A 20,329-nucleotide genomic window follows, 5' to 3' on the forward strand; every position below is an offset into this window, starting at 1 on the left:
GATGAGAGCAAGACCTAGCTGCATCCTTATGCTTGCTTAGGTCCTCATGGGGAATATTGGGTAAAAATAATATTCTGGGGTCATTTCAGAGTTTAGTTATAGTGAAACTGGTCTGAAAAACTTGAACATGGGAGGAGTAAACAAACCTCAAGGCTGGAAGGGAAATGTGAGCTACATTGACTAGGGTCTCAGATAAGTTTAAGCCCTGGGCCTAGAAGCAGTATATACTCTAGCACATTGAGGCAGGAGTCAAAGCACAGACAGTCATGATGCTATGGATGGGTAAGGGAAAGGACTGAGCTGGGATACAACTCGACAGAGTCTCTGTGCTTCCACCTCATGATGTTCTCAGGATTTATGCATAGGGTGACCACTTCATCCTCATTTACCAGAGACTTTCCTGGTTTAGCAATGAAATTGCTAACGGTTGTCCAGGTTATTGTTCACATGAATTTTCCTACTTTTTGGTGGTTTAAATTTTTTTAGACAATATTATTTCTAAGTTCAATTATTCTGCAATTTCACCTTTTTGCCCATAGCTAAAGGACAGCCAACTCTGAAAAACGTGTCTGGCCACTACCAGAGATGAACTATACTAAAAACAATTACTTCTAATATGGTTGTCTGTATTTCAGATTGTTAGAAAGTCTAAAAATGTTGGGAAGGCTGTAAATCCCCTTTCACCTTGGATTCCAACCCAGCACCATTAATAACAATGCATATGACAACATAGCAATCAGGCAGGCAAGGTTACTCAGGTGTCAGCTTCTAGGCACAGGTGGTATGCTGAGGAAGAAAGCAAATGTCCTTATGTATTTCGTATTTCCTATTTTGTATTTCATATTTTGTAAGTACTGGTCCAATGCTTACAAATCAGAAGTAGCAGCAAAGCAAGAGATACACACACACACACATACATATATTCATACACACATAAACACACACACACACACACACACACAGCCATCTAGAACAAAACCAGCTTTAATTCTGTTGAGGGCGAGGAGATCCCAAAGGGTTTCAGTGATCTTCTCTTTATTTTATATAAATCCTTATAAGCCAATTAATCCTCTTAATTTCCCTAACCTCATTTACATCACCACTGCTAATTTCCCACCAGGTTCTAAAATACTTGGGTTAGGTATTTTCTTAGTCTTGTTTCTTATTTTTTGCCTCCCCCAATCCTTCCAATTTCAGCAGGAAGCTTTCCTCCTGCCTACTCCTAAAGTCTGACACTACTGTGGACCCTACAAGGTGAGAGGCAGTTCGTTCTAATAAGGGAATCAAAAAGAAGAGATAATATAAAGTCAACCTTTGGCCATATGGACATTTGGGGATTGTCTGTGGGGACTTAATATAAGTTCAAGTTTATAAACTCAGGAAAACAAAGCAAGAAATATGTATTCACTCATGTTCATGAAGGAAACATGCACGTGTGCACGCACACACACACTTACACATGCGTATTCGTTCTGCACAAAGAAATCCCATTCACAAATTCTTGTTTTCATTATAATGTGTAGGGCAGGCATTACAGAGTTGAATTTAAACACACCCTGCCAGTTTTAAAATAGGAGTACGTTGGATATTTGTATTTGTAGAATGATTCCTATATGCACTACTATTATTGTGAAAACTCTGGTTGGAAGGGAATCTTTTTATTTGCAAGTACTGCGAGGCCATCTCACTAAGAAACAATTAAAGGAAAGAATGGGAACTGAATATAATTCCCTGTTTTTGCTGTCAAGTCTCTCTCCATGGAGCCTCATATATCCCCAGGGGGATGTATCCCTCCCCAGTTCCACCACGAAATCGATAACAGTCTAAAGTAGACTTCAGACCAGACAAAGAGAGAACATTTGTAGACTTTACAGGAGGTATAACCCTGCTGCATGCCAGGTCATATGGGTTAACATGACAGAAATTCAGCAAACCATCGGAGGACCCAGAACATTGCTTTGTTTTTCTCCATATCACTAAGTGTTCTCTCCACATAAACATCAGCATGACTTTTTTGTCTATTATACATTAAGATCCCTATATTAAGTTCAGGGCAATCAAATATTCTTGTATTCATCTTTGTACTTTTTACAGAGCTTGGCCCAGGGTTTTGAATATATCAAAGCTTAATGAATATCTGTAATATGAATGGAACAATCTGAATAGTTAGAAATAACAGTATTTGAAAGAAAGATAAACTGTTGAATTGTAACCAGAAATAGGCTGTTAGGATAGTTCTTTTGCCCAGTCCATTATTTTATTTATTTATTTATTTATTTATTTACTTACTTACTTACTTACTTACTTACTTTTTGACTGCATCTCACGGCATGTGGGATCTTAGTTCCCTAACTAGGGATGAAACCTGTGCCTCCTTCAGTGGAAGCATAGATTCTTAACCACTGGACTGCCAGGGAAATCCCCAGTCCATTATTTTTTAAATAACTGGTATTAGTTATCACTGATTTAAATTTAATTTTTTTTTTACATTTAAACAAATATTTTTTAGTCTTCTCTTGACATACCAGGAAATCTGATGGCACTGGGCCTGTTTCCCACCTGCCAAGAATTGGCTGCAGTGGTATAAGGAACCTCCTTTAGAAGGGCTCTGTTTTTTCAGTTTGACACAAGCCTCATCGTTCCCTACTACTTTATACCAGGTTTCCTCTATTCATTTGCCATCTTTGGCCTCAGTTTTTGTTTGTGGGAAAAAGAAATTAAACTGATTTGTGGAGATGTATTTTGAGGTTCAGTAGCCTCTGTGTAGCCACAACAGTTTTCAGCTAATCTTTAATTCCCTGGGCATTTTACGTAAAATTGTGTATGTGTTTATGTGTGGCTTTTTCTTAGGAATGGTTTCATCAAATTTTCAAAAGACTGTATATCTCAAAAAAAAGTCTTAACAAGAAAATATCTACTTAATATCTACTATATGCAGAGTCCTGAGATCTCTCAGGTCCTTTATATCCTGAATACCTTAAATTACATACATAGGTGTGTATACACACAGACACAAACACACATGCTACCTCTAATCACACACACACACACCTCAACTTTAACAAGGACTTTACATATAGCAAGGAAGTAATCAAAGATTCAGAGGAACACTGACTTAATTCACATTGTACTTAAAAATGAATGGCACTCTCTCAGTATTGATCCTCAGCTGAAACACATTTTCCCCTTGGACTGTGATCTCTAATCAGACTCCTCAGCCTCTACACTTCAGCCTTTTTTCAGCCATGAAAAGGGAATTCAAGTACAGAGAAAGTCTTCCGACTGTGATAAAAGGCGTCCCAACTTGAATCTAAAAGTACAAACAACGTCTTGCCCACCTTCTTTCTAAACACCTCCAATTTATACAAACTGTGATATTTTAGAAAATCAAAGGGTTTAATAGTGACCCAACTCAATCCGAAGTATTCCATCTGATTAAATATACAAGAACCTTCTTCTGGTATTTAATGACCCTTGAAGCTAGATGCAATCTTCCAAGAAGCTGGAGCCTCTTCCTTGTTTAAAAACTTTATTTTTTCTTTTTTACAAAAATTTTAGAGTGAGCTACATATGCCCCAGAACAGCTCTCTCTATTTTCTGTGCAGATTTACTTAACACCACTTGGGTTATAAATGTACATCAAAACAAAAGGAAGTTTTTAGTCCCACTAAAAGAATTGCTATTAAAAGGAATTTGTTTTAGAATTGTTAAAAACAAGACAACAGGCCCAAATGGAGATGCTTATGCAAAGACCCACATCACCAAACTAAGACTTAATTACAGTTTTAACTTTTCCAAAAATGTAATCTTAAACCAATCAATCGGGAATCACCTGATCAGCACTAGGTAGGTCATCTATCTGACAGACCCCTGCTATCTCCTAAAGGAAACCTTGCAGTAACCAAGCAGCTTTTTTGTTGAGTGTAACTTCCACATTTCTGCTCCCTTCTGCCTATAAAAGTCTTTCATTTTGTACAGCTCCTCAGAGCTCCTTTCTATCTGCTAGATTGGATGCTTCCCGATTCAAATTGATTTTTGCTCAAATAGACTCTTAAAATGTTTAATATGCCTCAGTTTATCTTTTAACAGAATCCAAGAGGTCACCTACAAAATGGATAAGCTTTCCTGGAATATTACATTGAATATCTTTTCAGAAATGAGAACCATCTTATCTGAAACACTGTCATATATGCAGAAGCAACTCTCATTCAAGTTTTCTGCATAGAGAGGAGTATCTTGTTCAAAACTGCAAAATATTAATGGGAAACCCTTAGCAAGAATAGCTACAGTTACTGGTGCCAAATCAAGGGGAGAGCAGATAAAGAATAGGCAAAGGAGCTTGTTTTTAATGGTATTAGAAATGCCTTTTCAAAATCATTGGGAAGGGAAGCTCATGAGTTAGGAATGACAGAAGGATATAAAAGTTTTATTTCAAATATATATTTATATATATATATAATATCTATCTCTCTATATGTATATATATATACACAAATATGATATCTATCTATTGATATTTCTCTCTATATCTATCTATTTCCCAATGTTTTAAACTGGATTCACTGACCAAATATAGGCATAAAGATATTCAGACACTATGATGATTGACTTGCAGAACTGTTCCATTCGTAAAGCATTAAAATTGTGCATTTTATGTAGGTATCTATAACAATGAAATTGACTTGTATAGCACTGTGGATTCCACAGAGTGTTATCACATACATTGTCACATGACCGTTAAAAGCTGAGAGAAGTCACAGTCAGTAAGTGGTGGAATCATAATCCATGATCATATATTCATACACATACACACCAAACCCACACAATTCAAATATACAGTACTTGAACATGTACACACACACACATTCTCACACACTTGCACCTGTACACACTCAGAATTCACACATGCTCACAAATGTATATAGGTATATACCCACAAATATGGTCATACATTCAATACACTCACACATATGTACACTTCTGAAAGTTGTATGGGTCTGCTTTTTTGCTCTCCTACAAATGTACTGTGCTAAAGATGAATTTCCAAAATCAAAGTATGCTGACAAGAATTTATGCACCTCAATTCTCTAGCACAGATCTCTAAATTAAAGGACAAAAGAGGAAGAAAAAGAACTGTAATCCCATCGCAACTAAGAAGGTTTACAATTCTAAGAGTTTACTTTTTAACATTTTTGTGTCTTGAATATCTCCTCTTTGATATAGAACAGGCTACTTGCTCCATGATGATAAAGCTTTGTCAAATGATAGCAGATCTGTTGGGTTTCTGAAACACGCAGGTCTTGAACTGCAGTTACAATGCTTGTAAACAGAGGCAAAACCTTCCATGGGAATAGGAAGCAGATGCGGAATCTACTGAACAAGGATTTACTTAAAGGCTTATTTGTGAGCTAATATCACGAGCAAATCACCCAAATCTGACCTCTGAGTTCCGTTATAGGCATCTAACTTTATGTCCCTCCCCAAAACAAAATTCTCCACAATTTATACTTTTAAGTTACTTAAAAGTCAGAGCAAAAATGAGCCACATGGAGAGACCATAAGGAGTGTAGGTGGAAAGATTAAAACCGAAGCATAATTCACTGTCTAATGCACATTTCCTTGCCATAACTCTGCTCTCTCCACCTCCCTAAAGCTCCCTTCTTCATCACCTTCTCTCTAATATTTCTCTGTGGTTCACCCACATCATTTTTCTCTTAGATCTTCAGGGAGCTGGGCTGTAATGAAATCTCCAGTTTGCTAATGGGCAATAGAATAATAGAGTTGCATGCTGACCCATATTTCACATGTTAATTTGTGTCAGTCACAGAGATATCGTCTTTCTTTGGTTAAATGTTTCTACCCTGGATGAAATAATACATGAAAAACCTCAGACAAAGCAGGGACACAAACGACTAGTAGTAAACGAGCAGCTGTCTTTCAGTTCTTAACACATGGAAAGACACTGATCTTGCTCTAATTGGCATGGATGGTAATCTGGAGCCGTAAGACAATTAACAGATAAAAGGACTCCCTGGTTTGTACCTTCTCATACCAATGAACTATTGTCACCTGTTTTTTGCTTCTTTGTTTTATGCAAGCCTCATTGAAACCCAAAAAGATGATACAGAGTAGAACCTTTTGGCATGATGAGAAGGAATATAAAAGAAGGGATTTAATTCAGATCATTTGATTTGATAGAGTTGAACTGTTCCTTCTTATGTTTCAGCAGTGCCTGAAATGGACATGGGAGAACCTGGTTCTCTGAGGTTGACTTGTATCCCAAACAGGTGGGTCCTAGGAAGAGAAACACACATCTTCTTGATTCTTGAACTTTATGACCTTAGACCAAACCATGAGCATGTGTAAAAAGACTATGTTATTGAATTATAAGCAGTTTTTTCCTATCTTCCCAAGATGTTGGACGTGGCGAGGGTATTTTATTCACTGAAGATATTATATGTCATTCCTATTCTTCAAACTTGTTGTGTAAGGAAGTTTATATCAAGGCTTCTTCTTTCCACTTACTTTCCAAGGTCAATAATAATGTCTAATGCTTCAGTCCTCACTCTGTGTCAGGCTAAGTCATTTGCAAACATTATCTCAGTGAAATATCCAGAATACCTGGTTATTCTTATGTCCATTTTACAGATGAGGCAACTGAGGCTCAGAGAAATTAGACAAATTAGCCAAGCTTGTGTAGTTATGAGCTATTGTACCTACAGCTCTCTGACACTACACTATTACCGCTAATATTTTTTTATCACCATGATGTAAAAGAGGCAAAATCATACAGATACTAAATAATCATGCATAGCGGTCTATATCATTAGTGAACATTGTTCAATGTTATACCATTTCTATTGCATTTTAGCACATTTCTCACCTGAACCTCACAACCACCAAGAATGATAGATAAGGATTTATAGTCCCCATGGATGAGAACTTTGAAATGAGAGGTCAAGTGACTTTTCAAAATCACGGAACATGTATCCAACCCCCCATACCCATTATCATATACACACAATGTGGAGCAGTAGAGAGAAGATTCCTATATTCTGATAATTTGAAAACTGTCATCTTTCCTGTGGGTGAGATCTTACAGGCTAAAGTATGAGTGTCACATGTCCCCAGGAAAATTTTAGCTAGACAATATGAATAATAATGCTATTGGTAGCACTCTGTATAAGTGCAAGAGGGAACATATACATTCTAGTAACAAGAGAAAGAATTGAAGCAAAACTTTGCACCATGTCACAGTGGTAGAAGAAGCAATGCAAGTATACATAAATAAACAAAGGGAATTTTTGGTGTGAATGTAGGATAATGATTTTGCCAAAGAATCCATTGGTCATCTAGACAATGGTTTAGCAAAGAGGGAGAATTCAGGAAATCAGTGCATTCAGAATAGTCTTTCCCCAAATATCCCTTATTAATCTTGACTGGTTTCCTAACTCCAAAACAGTGAGAGATATAATCAGTAATAGTTTTTGCAATGATATCCTTTTGACCAGACTGGGTCTAGGTCCTGGTGAGAATAACAATAGAAGCAAATTTGTTAACTGCCATCAGGGAACATACAAATGAAAATGGTGGCAATACATACATGCATACATACAGTCCATGTTCAGATCTAACAACATGTTAAATAGTGTGCTATAGATTTCAGAAGTTCAAAGAAGAATAAATATGTACCAATTTCATAAGTTACTTAGAGTGTAATTACATGATACACTGGTATAGAAAACTGTATAAAGCTCCCCCCACTGAAACTAACTTACCCATGAGCTAAAAGACATTTAAATTGCCTTTAAAAGTCATAGGACTTAGTGTGGTTGAGTGTAGCTGTATTAATTCAAGTCTCTGCTGGAATATTTTCACTGTAGTTCAACCATAAAAGCTATAGGGGTATTTCAATATGTGAGATAAGTAAGGAAAAACACCTGAAGTCTATTGTTCTTCTCCCTTGAATATGTAACCTTGAGCCCTCTTTATAGTTCATTAACATCCATTTTTCTTTAGCTTTAGTGAGATGTTTGCTGCCATCCATTTCATCAAGCATTTCTTGAAAATCATTACTCATCACTGATTTTTTTCCCTTGTTTGCTATTTACTGGCCAAGATTGTACACTGATGTCATTTAATCGCATAAGTTTTAGGCTAAGACAAAGGATATTTCTCCTTAATGACTCACATACAGAGTTTAAAATTGGAAGAGACCTAAGGGTTTTCTGCTTGCTTTCCTTTATTTTGTCAGTGAGGAAACTGAGGCACCGAAAATGGTTAAATGGAGAACCCAGGCAGCATAGTTAATGATTGGCATTGCAAGAGACCCTCTTCCTTTCTTTATACATTTCTCCAAGCTGTCTCACTCCTATGGGAATATTTATACCCTCCTGGCATTTGAAAGCAAGTTAGTAGAAATATAATTACTACTCAACATTTGCTACTGAATGGATAGAGTAATCCAGACCATGGAGACAGAAGGACGGGTTGACGCTGGTGCCTTTAATCTGCCACGTCCAAATGTTCCTCCTTTTCTGGGAGCTCCTGCTGACTTCCAGTAAAGATATATGCTCCCTTGGTGTTAAACAGATGAGAGAAGGCCAATGGTGAGATCATACAGCTTTGGTGAGGACAACAAAACATCTCAGTGATGTGAGGGGCCCAAGGAGTCCCTGTCCAGCCTGGATTAACAATCTCTATGTAATGCCAAAAAAGTCCAGCTGTTGTAGGGGGCTGACTTCTATCAGGAAATTATTTCCCTACCTCCATGTGAGAAGTGAAACTTTGATGAGGGTGAGTCAAAAAGCACCCTGTACCCACTCCAGGGAATAATGTAACTTTCTAGATGGTAAATTTTATGTACATACAAAACTCAGAGCACCCTTCTCAATTTATGGCCATTGTGTCTACTAGAAGGCAGTAACAAACATAAAACTTACAGAACTATGTGGGCCTTGTATTTTTCATCCTGACTCCTAAGATTTAAGACCAGAGAGCTAATCAGTAGAAAGAAAAAGAGCAGACAAATCAGCTCTGCTTTATTAGCAGGATCATTTGAACTGACTATATTGTTGGTTAATATCATCATTTCAAAGAGCTTTAATGGTTAATTTGTTCTTGAAAATGCTAATAAAGTAATCATTATGTATCATCTTTATAACAATATGATTGCAACACATGCTAATGTATTTTGACTGCCAGGTAGTGCACCATGGTTCATTTCCTTTCCTCTTCCTCTTTCACTCTACAAGGACACAGATTAGTGAGACCAAGTAACCTAAAGCACATAGCTAATAAGTGAAGGGACATTTAGTATGCCTTTCTGATTCTAATTCTTAGGCTCCAGAGGGAGTATGAAAACAAAACATTTGCTCTGTGATGGTGTATGTGCTATGTGACCAACTCGACAGATATCACAGTGTCTGACTCTAGAGCAAAGAGAAGATTAAAGAAATTGCTCTTGATAAAAATGTGATGGCAATTGGGGATAGAACAGTCATCATTTGGAGTATTCCAGAGTAATTCCATAGATCCCAGGCTTATAGTTATTTCTAATTTTGTTAGAAGAAGAATTTAAATTGTGTACATCTTGAGGCTGACAGACCACTCTACATCACTGAATCAGTTATTTGGGAGTGAGACTAGCCAACACCCAGCATCTTCACATCAGTGTCATTTTCTTTTCTCTGCTGGTCACTGCTCTGATCATAAGTCTCATTAAATGATAAACATGTTCATGGTGAAAAGTAGCTCAGATAACAAAGCAATTTACAGCTATTTACTGAACTATAGAGAAAGCTAAGTAGTCTAAAAATGTGACAGCTCTTGGCTATAAAAGCAAACAAATAAAGACTACTACAAGATACAAAAAAGGACAGTACATAATGATCAAGGGATCAATTCAAGAAGAAGATATAACAATTGTAAATATTTATGCACCCAACATAGGAGTACCTCAATACATAAGGCAAATGCTAACAGCCATAAAAGGGGAAATCGACAGTAACACAATCATAGTTAGGGACTTTAACACCCCATTTTCACCAATGGACAGATCATCCAAAATGAAAATAAATGAAGAAAAACAAGCTTTAAATGATACATTAAACAAGATGAACTTAATTGATATTTATAGGACATTCAATCCAAACACAACAGAACACACTTTCTTCTCAAGTGCTCATGGAGTATTCTCCAGGATAGATCATATCTTGGGTCACAAGTCAAGCCTTGGTAAATTTAAGAAAATTGAAATCATATCAAGTATCTCTTCTGACCACAATGCTATGAGACTAAACATCAATTACAGGATAAACTCTGTAAAAAATACCAACACTTGGAGGCTAAGCAATACACTACTAAATAACCAAGAGATCACTGAAGAAATCAAAGAGGAAAACAAAAAATACCTAGAAACAAATGACAATGAAAACACAACAGCCCAAAACCTATGGGATGCAGCAAAAGTAGTTCTAAGAGGGAAGTTTAGAGCAATAAAATCCTACCACAAGAAACAAGAAACATCTCAAATAAACAACCTAACCTTACACCTAAAGCAATTAGAGAAAGAAGAACAAAAACACACCAAAGTTAGCAGAAGGAAAGAAATCAGAAAGATCACATCAGAAATAAATGAAAAATAAATGAGGAAACAATAGCAAAGATCAATAAAACTAAAAGCTGGTTCTATAAGAAGATAAAAAATATTGATAAACCATTAGTCAGACTCATCAAGGAAAACAGGGAGAAGACTCAAATCAATTGAATTAGAAATGAAAAAGGAGAAGATACATTGACACTGCAGAAATACAAAGGATCATGAGAGATTAATACAAGCAAATATATGCCAATAAAATGGACAACCTGAAAGAAATGGACAAATTTTTAGAAAAGTACAATCTTCCAAGACTGAACCTGGAACAAATAGAAAATATAAACAGACCAATCACAAGCACTGAAAATGAAACTGTGATTAAAAGTCTTCCAACAAACAAAAGCCCAGGACCAGATGGCTTCACAGGTGAATCCTATCAAATATTTAGAGATGACCTAACACCTATCCTTCCCAAACTCTTCCAAAATATATCAGAGGGAGGAACACTCCCAAACTTATTCTATGAGGCCACCATCACCCTGATACCAAAACCAGACAAAGATGCCACAAAAAAAGAAAACTACACCCAATATCACTGATGAACAGAGATGCAAAAATCCTCAACAAAATACTAGCAAACAGAATCCAACAGCACATTAAAAGGACCAGAAACCATGGTCAAGTGGGGTTATCCCAGGAATGCAAGGATTCTTCAATATATGCAAATCAATCAGTGTGATAAACCATAGTAACAAATTGAAGGAGAAAACCCATATGATCATCTCAATAGATGCAGAAAAAGCTTTTGACAAAATTCAACACCCCATTACCATAAAAACACTCCAGAAAGTAGGCATAGAGGGAAATTATCTCAAAATAATAAAGGTCATATATGGCAAACCCACAGCCAACATTGCTCTCAAGGGTGAAAAGCTGAAACCACTTCCTCTAAGATCAGGAACAAGACAAGGTTGTCCACTCTCACCACTATTATTCAACATAGTTTTGGAAATTTTAGCCACAGCAATCAGAGAAGAAAAGGAAATAAAAGGAATCCAAATTGGAAAAGAAGAAGTAAAGCTGTCACTCTTTGCAGATGACATGATACTATACATAGAGAATCCTAAAGAAGCTACCAGAAAACTACTAGAGTTAATCAATGAATTTGGTAAAGTAGCAAGATACAAAGTTAATGCACAGAAATCTCTTTCATTCCTATACACTAACGATGAACAATCTGAAAGAGAAATTAAGGAAACACTCCCATATACCATTGCAACAAAAAGAATAAAATACCTAGGAATACCTTTTGTCTACCTAAGGAGACCAAAGACCTGTATGCAGAAAACTATAGGACACTGATGAAAGAAATTAAACATGATACAAATAATGGAGAGATAGACCATGTTCTTGGATTGGAAGAAATAACACTGTAAAAATGACTATACTACCCAAAGCAATCTACAGATTCAATGCAATCCCTATCAAACTACCAATGGCATTTTTCACAGAACTAGAGCAAAAAATTTCACAATTTTTATGGAAACACAAAAGACCCCGAATAGCCAATGCAATCTTGAGAAAGAAAAACGGTGCTGGAAGAATCAGGCTCCCGGACCTCAGACTATACTACAAAGTTACAGTAATCAAGACAGTATGGTACTGGCACCAACACAGAAATATAGATCAATGGAACAGGATAGAAAGCCCAGAGATAAACCCACACACATAGGGTCACCTTATTTTTGATAAAGGAGGCAAGAATATACAAAGGAGAAAAGACAGCCTCTTCAGTAAGTGGTGCTGGGAAAACTGGACAGTTACATGTAAAAGAATGAAATTAGAACATTCCCTAACACCATACACAAAAATAAACTCAAAATGGATTAAAGACATAAATGTAAGGTCAGACACTATAAAAGTCCTAGAGGAAAACAAAGGCAGAACACTTTATGACATAAATCACAACAAGATCCTTGTTGACACACCTCATAGAGAAATGGAAATGAAAACAAAAATAAAGAAATGGGTACTAATGAAACTTAAAAGCTTTTGCACAGTAAAGGAAAACATAAACAAAATGAAAAGACAACCCTCAGAATGGGAGAAAATATTTGCAAATAAAGCAACAGATAAGGGATTAATCTCCAAAATTTACAAGTAGTTCATGCAGCTCAATATCAAAAAAACAAACAACCCAATCCAAAAATGGGCAGAAGACATAAATAGACATTTATCCAAAGAAGATATAGAGATTGCCAACAGACACATGAAAGGATGCTCAACAACATTTGAGCATTAACCATTAGAGAAATGCAAATCAAAACTATAATGAGGTATCACCTCCCTCCAGTCAAATGGCCATCATCAAAAAATCTACAAACAATAAATGCTGGAGAGGGTATGGAGAAAAGGGCACCGTCTTGCACTGTTGGTGAGAATGTAAATTGATACAGCCAGTATGGAGAACAATATGGAGTTTCCTTAAAAAACTAAAAGTAGAACTACCATACAACCCAGCAATCCCAGTACTGGGCATATATCCTGAGAAAACCATAATTCAAAGATAGTCATGTATGAAAATGTTCATTGCAGCTGTATTTACAATAGCCAGGACATGGAAGCAACCTAAGTGTCCATCGACAGATGAATGGATAAAGAAGATGTGGCACATATATACAATGGAGTATTACTCCACCATAAAAAGAAATGAAATTGTTATTTGTAGTGAGGTGGATGGACATAGAGTCTGTCATACAGAGTGAAGTAGGTCAGAAAGAGAAAAAGAAATACCGTATGCTAATACATATGTGGAATCTAAAAAAAAAAAAAAAAAAAAAAAAAAAAGAAAATGGTTCTGAAGAACCTAGGGGCAGGACAGGAATAAAGACACAGATGTAGAGAATGGACTTAAGGACACAGGGAGGGGGATGGGTAAGCTGGGATGAAGTGAGAGATTGGTATGTACATATATACACTACCAAATGTAAAATAGATAGCTAGTGGGAAGCAGCCGTATAGCACATGGAGATTAGCTTGGTGCTTTGTGACCACCTAGAGGGGTGGGATAGGAAGGATGGAAGGGAGATGTAAGAGGGAGGGGATATGCGGTATATGTATAGCTGATTCACTTTGTTATAAAGCAGAAACTAACACACTATTGTAGATACTCCAATAAAGATGTTAAAAAAAATGAAGCAAACATAATAAAACTCTTTATAAATAACTTCCATTTGGCAGATCTTAAGGGATCGGTTATAGTCTATGATTTACAGGGACTATCATAAGAACAGTGATATTTGCAAATTGAGAATATAACCTTTCTGAATATCAAGATTACTCGGTTTCTGGATATCTACATGCAAAATAATGAATTTGGATCCCCTAAATCAAACCATATAAAATAAATAACTCAACATGGATAAAAGACCAAAATGTAAGCACTAATATTAGAAATAAAACTCTTTGAATAAAATATAGGTGTAAATCTTAGTTCTTAAATTGGGCAATAGCTTTTTGGCGCTTACAGCAAAAGGCAAAAGCAACCATAGGGAAAAAACTAATAAATCGGACTTTACCAAAATTTAAAACTTTTTTGCACCAATGAATACCACAAAGAAAGTGGAAAGGCAATTTACAGCATAGGAGAAAACATGTGCAAATCACACATCTGACAAGGGTCTTGTATTCAGAATATATAAAGAACTCTCAGCACTCAATAATTAAAAAACAACCCAATTTTAAAAATTGGCAAATGGATTTAAACAGATATGTTCCAAAGAAGATACACAAAAGGCAAATAATACCTATAATGATGCTCAACATCATCAGTCATTAGAAAAATTCAAATCAAAACCACAATGAGATACTACTTAATACCACTAATATAATTATAATATAATAATGATGATGATGATGATGATGATGACAATAAGGATGTGGAAAAGTTGTAACTCTCCTACATTGCTCGTTGTAGTGTAAAATGGTGCAGCCACTGTGGAAAACAGTTTGACAGTTCCTCAAACAGCTGAACATAGAATCACCATACCAACCAGCAACTCTACTCTGTAATAGGATCTAACTCCATTTTTTTGATGTTTGAAGGCTAAGAGCTTTTAAGTCTCAACCTTCCCTCTTTCTTGGACTACAGATCTGGCCAAACTGATACAAAACCTCAAGTACTCCCTCTTTTAGCACTGTTGGGAGGTTCAAACTACTCAAACTTCTTCCCTTGTGTGGGAACATCACTCAGGCTCTCCTCCCTAACCACAAAATAAAAACCCGAAGCCAGGGCTTCCCTGGTGGTGCAGTGGTTGGGAGTCTTCCTGCCAATGCAGGGGACATGGATTCGAGCCCTGGTCTGGGAGGATCCCACATGCTGCCAGGCAACTGAGCCTGTGCACCACAACTACTGAGCCTGTGCTCTAGAGCTCATGAGCCACAACTACTGAGCCCACGTGCCACCACTACTGAAGCCCACATGCCTAGAGCCTGTGCTCCGCAACAAGAGAAGCCACTGTAATGAGAAGCCTGCACACCACAACAAAGAGTAGCTCCCGCTCACCACTAGAGAAAGCCCATGTACAGCAACGAAGACACAAATCAGCCAAAAATAAAATAAATTAATTAAATAAATAAAATTAACAAAACAAAACAAAACAAAACAAAACCCCAAAGCCAGTCCTCTTTTCTTTCTCCCTTAAGCAATTTTCGGGTCAGCTTGGGAGGCCTGCCTTGCTCTCCCCCGAAAGCCTCATTGCTATAAAACTTTTCATACCCTCTTGGTATGTGTGTGGCAACATCAGTCTTGACATGCAAACCAAATTTTGGGTGGAGGTCCACCCTGTTTCTGCATATTGAGCTCAGCATACTCCTAGGTATATGCCCAAGGTAACTGAAAGCATATGTTCATACAAAACTGGACATGAATGTTCATAGCTATATTATCCATACTAGCCAAAAAGTAGGAAAAAATCCAAATGTCCCTCAACTGAGGAATAAATAATTAAAATGTAGTTTATCCACACAATGGAATATTGGGCATAAAAATGCATTTCTGATATGTGACACGTAATGATAAACTCTGAAAAAATTATACTACGTGAAAGAAACTAGTCATAAAAGGTCACATATTGGGCTTCCCTGGTGGACCAGTGGTTGAGAATCTGCCTGCCGATGCAGGGGACACGGGTTCATGCCCCGGTCCAGGAAGATCCCACATGCCGTGGAGTGGCTGGGCCTGTGAGCCATGGCCACTGATCCTGAACGTCTGGAGCCTGTGCTCTGCAACGGGAGAGGCCACAACAGTGAGAGGCCCTTGTACTGCAAAAAAAAAAAAAAAAAAAAAAAGAAGTTCACATAGCATATGATTGCATTTATGTTAAATGTCCAGAATAGGCAACTTCATAGGGATAGAAAGTGGATTATTGTTTGTCATGAGCTGGGGAGAGGGGAATAATGGGGAATGACTGGTTAATGGGTATGCGGTTTCTTTTTGGGGTGAGGAAATGTTCTGGAATTAGATAGTGGTGAAGGTTGTGAATATACTAAAACCCACCAACATGTGCATATTAAAATGGTGAATGTTATAGCATGTGAATTATATTTAAATGAAAAATAATAACAAAATAAAACATTTTTTTAATTAAGAAAGACTACCCAGGTTTATCTCCTTCAAGTAGAGCCTTGGTAACCCCATTCCTTTCTCAAAGATTGCTGATCACTCCATATTAATCAGAGTTAAAAATCTAATTTCTTATAACGTTTGTCAGGACTGTGAAGTATAATCAAGCCCAAGTCTCATCTCTTTATATTTTTCACTATTTGCCTTGAGCTCTTATGTTCCAGAAAACCCAAATGTACCCAGACTTCCTTCCTTGTATACCTTTCTCCTGGTGCCCCTCTGCTTGGGACATATCCATCCACGCTTATGGAGTTCTTTGTCCTTTGAGGGCAAATTATAAAGGTAACCCTCATGTCCCCTCTAGAGTTTTTTTTTTTCTCCTCTTTTTCCTCTAAAGCAATTTATCAATAGATCTCTCACCCAGCACTTTCCTCTCTCAACTTTGTACTTGACTTATTTTTGTCCCTGTCATAACTTTTCTACCTTATGCTAAAATCCTTGGAAGCAGAATACTTTGTTTTAATCTTTTCTTTTTAAGATGTAGATACTAAAAACAAATGTATTCAAGAAAAGGTAAGTGAATGGGTAAATGAATAAATTGAAATTTGAGTTAACACAGCAAAGTGCCCTGGGAATGTGCATGAGAGGAAATATTTGAACTAAGCCTTTCAGTTTAGTTTTGATCGCTCTTCCATTTATTTATTTTTTTCACCTTGCAGTAGTACTTTTGAAAATTTCTAGTGTTCCTTGTAGTGTTCCTTGGTTAATAGGTTACCGGGAGACATTTTGCATTTTCATTCATCTCAGAAAGTTCTATGGTATCATTTTGTGATGACCATAGATTTATTGTAAGGATTTAAAACCTTGGTCTTTTATTCCATTATACTATACACATTGATTGAGTTTCTTCTATCTGATCGATCTTGTACTAGGTGCCATGGATATTGCAGTGAACCTTGTGTTGCGAGCAAGGACCCTGGTGGGAGAAGAGTGCTCTTGGGAGAGAAAATAAGTCTAAAGCCTTGAAAACAGGAATGTGTTTGGCTTGTTGGATCATAAAGAAAGAAGGGGGAGTGACTGAAGCATTGCAAACAATGGGGAGACTAATCTGTAATGAGTTTTAAGAGTTAGGTACTAGATTATGCAGGGCTTGGTAGGCCATTGTAAAGAGTAATGTTTTATGCTAAGAATAATGGAGATCCACTGAAGGGATTTAAGTAGTGACACACCCTGAGTAAATTTAAGCTTTGGAAAGTTAACTCAGTTAAGTCAGTATGCTGCAGTGTTACAAATGGATTGGATAGAAGCAAAGACAGAATCAGAGAATGGTTAATAGGATGTTATTGTATTCAGATGAGAGGTAACGGTGGCTTGGACCAAGTGGAAGTGAAGCCAAGAAGAAATGTACAGGTTTACGATGAATTTTGCATTTAGAAGTAACAGAATTTCTGTGTCATTTACTAACATGGGAAAATGCCCTGTCCTGGGCATTGGCATAATGCTTATGTGGCTTTGAGTTGTATCCCAGGCATAAAGATTGTGAATCCAGTGATTTGGATGGTGGCCTTCCAGGACAGAGTGGCTAGAAATACACTATGGAAGGTTCTAAAGGCATGGTCTTTGTCTTGCTGGTCTGTAAGTATCTATAACAATTTTTGGTACACAGTTGACAATCAATAAACATTTGTTTAATGAATAAAATAGAATTTACCAATGACCCATTAGAGGATGAGTAACTCATCAGATGGGATAGGGAAGAAAATTCCACTGATCTGGAGGAAAATGTTAACTTATAGGTTCATTTTTTTCGGCTGCGTTGGGTCTTTGTTGCTGCATGAGGGGCTTTTCTCCAGTTGTGGCAAGCAGGGGCAACTCATTGCAGTGGCTTCTCTTGTTGTGGAGCACGGGCTCTAGGTGCGCGGGCTTCAGTAGTTGTGGCACGTGGGCTCAGTAATTCTGCCTCACGGGCTCTAGAGTGCAGCCTCAGTAGTTGTGGCACACGGGTTTAGTTGCTCCGTGGCACATGGGATCTTCCCAGACCACGGTTCGAGCCCATGTCCCTTGCACTGGCAGGTGGATTCTCAACCACTGCACCACCAGGGAAACCCTATGGGTTCATTTTTACCATCTCCTCTGATAATAATTCCAAATGCACTAGTATTAGCAGTTAATATCAAGGAGGCATTCTGGGAAGCATCATGGCACAGAGGGGAAGAATGCAGTGTTTAGAAACAGTCAGAACTGAATTTGAATCACAATTTCATCACTTTATAGCTCTGTGACCATGAAAAAATTACTTAACTTTTCTCAGCTTAAGTATACTTATCTGTAAATTGGATATACTATTATATTTCTTGAACAGTTGTAGTGAGGTCAATTACATGTAAATATATAAGCAATACCAAGTATAGTAGCTCTTAATAAATGGTGATTCTTAAAACGAATTATAGATTCCCTAGTTACTGAGAGGCCTGCAAACAAAGAATTACCTCCAGACTAAATTAAGGCTGTATTTCCTCTAAGACAGTGTCTCTCAGGATGTGATCTTTTGACTGCCAGCATTAGACAAGCCCCGGGAGTTTGTAATAAATTTACATTCTAGAGCTTCTCAAGCTGAATGAGTTGGAATCTCTGAGACTCTTTTTTTTTTAATTAAAAAAAAAAACCTCGAACTTCTTACACAATATTTTGCACCCTGAAGTTTGATACCATGGTTTTATGAGCTCTTGATAAAAATCTGTGTCCTCCGTTCCAAGAGCTCTCTCTAGTTCTACTGCATAAAGATCTCTTGGGACATTTAACATGTAAATTGCTGATGATTTTACTGATTTAGATCATCATCCATTCCTTTCTTGTACTTCTCTGCATATTTGAAGAAGTGAACAATGAATACAATAACAAATACTTTAAACATTTTTTATTAGTCTAACCAAATTTGACTTCCACTCTCACAGAAGCAGAACAAAGGTAATTCCACTTTTCCTCTAACTTCTGAATTGCTGTAGCAATCACATGCTTTACTCAATTATTCTTATCATGAAGAATTCAGTTTACCAAAGGCATACCTGGAACTCAGCCCGTGCAAGAGTCTCAGGGCAATAAAAAAAAAAAAAATCAATTACATTCTAATGGCCTATTTTTTTTGTTTGTTTTTGTTTTTTTAAACTGACCCCTGTGAGACCTTTCTCAAGCTATCCTCTTCGGAGATTGTCTGTATTTCATTCTCCTGTTTTTGCTTTTCCAGTGAATGGCTTTGAAATACTATGATCCTGTGATTCTCCCTCTGCTTTTCTAGTTGTGCTTCTCCTGCCTGCCTGGGTCTCTTTGTTAAATTCCACCTCATCCTTCTTGTTCACTGGTCTCTCCATTACTGAATCTTTCTCCTCTTTCTTTGCCTTAGGCCAATAGCATATAGCATGCCCTAGCATCCAATATAATTATTAACAGCAAACAAAGAAGAGTGAGTTCACCTTTAAAAGATTATCATATGTTAATTGTACCTAAAAAAGTTTATCTTTTAAACATTATCAGATTTTACAGAGACAGGAAATAATCACCCAAACCACTCAATCTTCCTATCTCTAACATCTTGTACTAAATCCTCTAGGTTCTGCTTTGTATTAGGTAACATAATCCTGGGATATAACACTGTATCTGAGTACCCAGCCATCCTATCTCCTTTGTATCCACCTGACCTACCATAAGTAATACAATGGTTACAATGATTAAAGGGAGATAAAGAAGGATAAGGGAGAAGTCTGAAGAAGTATTACTTCCTCTGTAAATATTAACAATTCTCTTTAAAAGACATTGCTCAAAATTCTAGAAAACTCTAAGAAAGATAAGTCTCCTTAACAGAAGAACTCATGGGTTAAATTCTGATTGAGTTCAAGTCCAAGGAAAAAAATAATCTCTCCTCAGTTAGAGTCACACATTCCCTTATCCAAACTTGTCATCTGCATAAGGAAACTTGATGGCCAAAGACCTTAGAGCCAAATTTGGTGCCCTACTTTCTGCTCATTTCTTTTTGGCATCTGGTATTGTCTATTCCATCTGCTTCCTTTAATAGTCTCTGTTCCCTTTCATATTTAAAAGTTTCATTTTGCTCC

The sequence above is a fragment of the Mesoplodon bidens genome, assembly GCF_964165515.1.
Source record: "Mesoplodon bidens genome assembly, chromosome: 7".
Classification (NCBI taxonomy): domain Eukaryota; kingdom Metazoa; phylum Chordata; class Mammalia; order Artiodactyla; family Ziphiidae; genus Mesoplodon; species Mesoplodon bidens.